A 6,000-nucleotide genomic window follows, 5' to 3' on the forward strand; every position below is an offset into this window, starting at 1 on the left:
CATAAAATTGCCTAATCAAACATGTGGATGCATGAATGTGCTTTATAATACAGTAACATACCATAATTATTGTAAACACACATAGTATAAAGAAAAACTGCATAGCTAAAAGCTAAACAGAAAAGAAAAACAGACCATGGGCTGAGTCTGCACAGCCCAAACCAGTGGCATAGCCCACTTTGTTTTCTATTTTTTTTCTTTATTTCCTGCCGGAAACGAGGGATGGGGCTATAGCCCACTTTCCCTCCCGACACCGCGTAGCGTCGTGCTACACCACGGCACCGCCCTGTGCCGGGCAGAACTACCGCTGCGGCGTGCGCCGCTGTTGGCAGTCACCACCTGCGATCTGGAGAGCCGGACCAGGAGGTCGTGGACTCGTGGCCCCATCCTCGCCTTGCGCGTGGACCGGCCCGTGCGTTGGCCAGAAGGCCTTAGCCGTGTGCCAATCGTCTTCGCCGACGCAACTTGCCGCCACGCTCCGGTGGCCGACCACGCCGTGCTGTGTTGTCTTAGAACCACGTCTCGACACCAGAAACCGTGCGCAGTCGCTGTTGGTTGATGCAGAGACGCCGCGGCCGGCCCTGTCGCCGTTCACAGTCTGCCACACCACTAGGATGCGAGCCGGGCCGCGTCATCTGCCGTCTCCATGGTTGAGGGCGCACGGTCTGCCTCCGCCTACGTTGCTACGGAGACCGTCGTGGTCGTCGACGCCGAAGTACCATGGATCCTGCGGCTCCTGTCGTCCCATGTACATGAAAGCACAAATCAATCGTGAGTAGTAGTTCTTACTTGTAGTACGCTTCATCCATTCTTCAGGTGCATGTGCCGGATTCGATCTTCGATGAAGTGATTCTCGCTCCTGATTGAATCCCTGTACTGGTACATGCATGCCTTATCTGGCGCCTCTCTTCCTGCAGCAGGCAGCCGCGTCTCGCCAGGCGTCTCGCGTTGTTGCCGCCCATGGCTGCGCCGCGGCGGCACCGGGAAGAGCTAGACTGCGCCGCCCCGCGCTGTATCACGCCGCCATGCGCCGGACGTGGTCATCCTCGTCGTCGCAATTTGAAACGACGAGATCGCAGTTCTCCTGCGTTTCCTCGTCGTCGCAATTGCCGCTGATCTTCTCTTTTATTCTCTCCGTTGCCTGTGCCATGTCGCTGCGTCCCGGCCGTGCACCAACACCGCCACCCAGCGTCGTCCCTGTGACGCGTCGGCTGCCCTCGCGCCATGGCCGTTGCGGTTTCCAGGCACGGCAATGGTCGTCGTCCCGTTCCACGTTGGCGCCGAGCCGCCGAGGGCTTCCCCGCCGGGACCGCCGAGTCGTTCTTCGTGCGTAACCGCGGTAATTTATTCTCTCAGCGGAGAGCGAAGTGCTGTTAACGTGTCTAGAGACGGAAGTAAGAATGAATGAACCCCATCATTCCATTAATAGTCACATCTTATATACAAGGGGAGAAGACGCATGCAAGGGACCCGCCCGAGAATGGGATGTGTGGAAACGCCGTGACGGCTGCCGAATCGGTAACCGTACGTGTGCTATGTACAAGCAAGGATTAACCTCAATTACATAAATAATTTAATCCTAACACAAAGGTTTCTAGTCTGGGGAATGTACCCTTGTCACGTCGTGCTTCCCTCGAAACAAGAAAGAATGTACCACCAGTGGGGCTGCGAAAATCTCTATGCATTCCATTTTCAAGCAGCGGCCTATTATTTTAGGGCATCTCCAACGCCGACTCTTAAAACGGACACGACATCTGTCCGCAGATACAGGACGCGACGTGGCCGATGCTCTTAGCCGGCGCGCCACTTTCATGCCGGCATCAGTGAGAGGTCACATGCCACTCTGAGTCGGCATGAATGTGGCGCTAACACTCTGGAGCGGCATGAATGTGCGGCAACCGCTTCGAGCGTGAGAAAGTTTTGGGTGGGACCAGAGTGTCGGACGCGTGCATGGTAATGGTTCGGGCGGCTGCAAAGCACTCCCCCTCCCCTCGGTTTGCTTACGGTTTGTGGAAGAACGAACGTTCAGATTTGTTCGCTTAATCCGAACGAATGCAGACGGTTTCAGAGTCAGTATTGGAGATGCTCTTACATGCAGAAGATATATGTAGGTCAGTTATGTTTCGTAACTTCAATTTTCTTTTATTCCAAATGCTGGCATGAATTTCATTTTATTACTAAAACTTTGTTCTCTCCTTTATTAGATGAATATCTTTTTTTGGAACGTCTTGGTTCTGAGGTGACCAATGAAGAGATCAGATATCGGGCTTCTTTTCGAGGTCAAACGCTAAGTCGAACCGGTAATAAGGAATTATTTCATTTCTTGCAAGTTCTATATATCATTCAAGCCCCTGACTAACAATTATTTGATTGGCTACCTTATGTAATGTCTAGTTCGCGGAATGATGTATTACAGAACAGAATTGAGACTACAAACTTTCTTAGACAGGACAAATGGCCAAGGTGCGCATAGTACTACCTTTCCTCATCAAGAAATTTGGAAATATTTCCATATCTGAAATGGTTTGAATATTAAGTTGAATATACCAACTAGTTTATGTTGTACGGAAATATTGCATTAGTTTGCCGTTATGATGATTTGGTAGTTCCGACCTTCATATTTTTCGCAAGCTAGTAAAGTAACCTCATTTTGAAAACCTTACATAAGATTATATGAAGGACTTATAGCGATCGATGGAGGACAAAATAAGAGCAATGACGACCAGTCATTGTCAGCTGAATAAGACGCGCTTGCAGATATGAAACTTTCATAAGTCATCTTATGTCAAAGTCTGGGAACACAAATCTAATGATAACCCTCGTGCTCAAGGCATTATAGATTTGATGTCAAGGTATGCTTTATAAAATATGGACCTACATAATAATGATTGTAGGGTAACGCAGTAGAAAACAAAAAATTTCCGACCTACGCACCAGCCCAGGACCACTATGGAGACTGCATACATGGTTTGATCTTTTTCGTTACCGACTCGTAGCGCAACGGGAAGTAGAGTCGATGACGATCGGCGGTGCAGATCCCCGCAGCTAGGATTTACAACCTCCCAACCGCGAGGATGTATACCCTCATCTGCTCCTCAGACAGCCCTCTGGGAGGCGGTCGAATAGCCCCCCGGACGGTGTCACGGACAGCCCTTCGGGAGGACCTTCGAAACTCGAACGGTCACTCGGACAGCCCTTCGGGAGGACCTTCGAAACTCGGACGGTCACACGGACAGCCCTCCGGGAGGCACTCATGAACTAAGACCGAAACTACGATCTCTCTACAAAGTTGCACACATACGGTGTCATCTATCCGGCAGGGCTTTGCCATCCAGAACTAGTTCCTGCCGGAACCCAGATAGCCTTTCGGCTCTACGAAACTATTTCGCGGGGAGGGAGAGAGAAGCCAGATCATTGCATGGCACTTGTATGTGAGAAGGGATGAGGAGAATGGCAGCCCCTTCTCCTCCTTTTATAGGCCAAGGCAAGGGGTGGGGTGGTGGAGGAAATACAAAAACACCCATGCTACATGTCCCGCATGAAGGGTGAAATGATAACTCAAGTGGGGCACCAAGGGGACACCATGGAGGCACCCCCTTGGCCAGCCACAACCTTGCCCCCTCCCATGGGGGCCCCCAACAAGCCACCAACATGCCTCCTAGAAACATGGGTGCTCCCTAGACAAAAAGCCACCAAACATGTAACCCCCGATTCGTGGGATCTTGTCCCCTCGTGCCGAGACATGATGTTTTCCGCGAAACATTTTTTCTGAAAAATTCCGGAAGGTCCCAGAACATTTTCGGCACCCTCTAAAATTCTTCTGGGCATGATCCGAAACATTTCTGGTGTGGTGATTTTTATCAGCGAAAAGCAACAATGGCGGTTACGGCAGCTCCAGAACATTTTTGTTTGTTCTCTCCGAAAATTCTCAAAAGTTCCAAGACCAATTCTGGGGCCCTCTAAGAATTTTCAGGCGAGTGCCGAAACCATTTTGACCTAATAATATATTCCGAAACAACTTTTTGGTTTTACCAAAATCTTTCGATGTTCTCTCTCCAGAACTCTTCCGTTGTCTCCGAAACTTTTCCGGTGACTTTCTCTCAGACTCCCTGTCTAGTATTCAGAAGATAGATGACCCTTAAGCGTGTGACCTTATAGGTTCGGCGAAGTATAGACATGACCTGGAACCCCTTCCGATCAATGATCAACATCGGAACCATGGACACCCATATTGACCCCTATACCCACACAAATGAATATTCGAGTGAACGTCCAGTTGCCGTGTGCTATTCCTGGATCAACGACTTGTCCACTATGCAAACGTTAACTATTGGGTATTCGGGGATGCAAGTCGTTTAACAAACCCCAAAGTTCATGAAGCAAGTATGAAGAGACTCGATACTCTCATGGTCTAAGGAATTATGCAAACGTTAACCATCTCTGTGTTATGTACCATTAACTTGTGACGAACGAATCTCATAGCATAACATCAATCCGGGTCGATTCAACACAAATGTTCTCTTAACATTGTGCCCTCAAAGTTGCTGGCATAGACATGCCCATGACCAGGAAAACAGAATCATCATGCAACACTTGAGCTAGTCTTAGAGGCCAGACTAGGAATACTTCTTACCGTTTATTATTCCACACGTGCATATGAGTCTTCCTCCGAGCCTCGTGTTATTGCAGACTTGAGAACCATAGTAGTTATAACATGGAACATAAACATAATTATGAACATGGAGATAAGTAATAGCATTTATTATTGCATCTAGGGCATATTTCCTACAATGATTCCACTAGAACTTTGCTAATAATTTTCACTTGTTATGTGCTCAACGAAGGTATCCATCTTTGTGTGTTGCCTACAATGAAGAGAAGGAAATTATAACAGGAAACATAATTCATACAACTTATTCCTTAGCCTTAATAAAAGCAGAAAATTATTTAGACCAGATAATGATCTTAGCTGAAGCTTAAAGTGAAAATCTTGTACTTTAGCGTAAGTCTACGAATAATTTCTTCTGAGCCCCTTCTCTATTTTGTTAATGCAACTATATCACATTAAATACAATGTGTTATTATGATTGATGCACTTGATTGTGACAACTTACGAACTGTTTTATGTTGAATTCCTCAAATACTTGTACTATTAATTGTTTATATAGGAGACTTGCTGTATAAATCTGCCTGACCCATCCATTATTGGAGAAGAGAAGCCTAAAAATCAAAGCCTTGCGGTCGGATTTACCCTAGGAGAGGCCCTTCAAACCATTAATATGATCAAGTAATGAATTAGACATCTTCTATAGTTTATGTTTTCTGTATAAACTCTATGTTCATTTACATACAATGCTATCAAGAAAATTATCTGCAAAGAGCTTACGAAATGAGAAATATCCTCGAAGAGTTTGTTAAGCACCCTAGAGATCAATCTCCAACAATCCTTGGGCTTGGAGAACATATCTTCACTTGAAGGTCTGTTATGTTTCCAGAATGTGCTCATAATTATTGTTGTCTGTATAGTTGAATAACATGACATTATTGTATGTGCAATATTTCATTAGTTGTCGGATTCATATCATACCAAGAAACATCATTTGTTACAATTGGATAGAGATTCCTCGCTAATCCCTTGAGGTGAAATCATGCTCCTCATCTTATAGTGTTTGCTATGATTACACAAGCTAATTTCCTATGCTCTAGTGTTCTCACTTTTTATGAATGTTACGGTGTCATATTAAATACCATGCATATTATTACTGAAGAACCGACAATATGTTTCTGTACCAAAAAAATAAAAATGGTTGCAGGGTATGATTTCACTATGATCATCCGGATATTTTTGATTGGGTATTTTTTTACAAAAGGTTGTATAAGCAAAACCTCTAAAATAATAAACTTAAGTGAGGATGTATTTGCTCATATAATTTAAGTATCTATTTGTTGAAAACAATAACTTCATGCCATTTTAAAAGAAATTGCACCTCAAATTAACTT

At 45.7% G+C, this 6,000-nt stretch overlaps 1 pseudogene; it reads left to right on the forward strand.

Annotated features, from left to right (window-relative positions):
- Window positions 1–1,224: 1,224 nt before the first annotated feature.
- On the forward strand, window positions 1,225–5,476 carry LOC125507066 (annotated as a pseudogene).
- The last annotated feature ends 524 nt before the right edge of the window (window positions 5,477–6,000 follow it).

Source organism: Triticum urartu, chromosome 5, assembly GCF_003073215.2.
Source record: "Triticum urartu cultivar G1812 chromosome 5, Tu2.1, whole genome shotgun sequence".
Classification (NCBI taxonomy): Eukaryota; Viridiplantae; Streptophyta; class Magnoliopsida; order Poales; family Poaceae; genus Triticum; species Triticum urartu.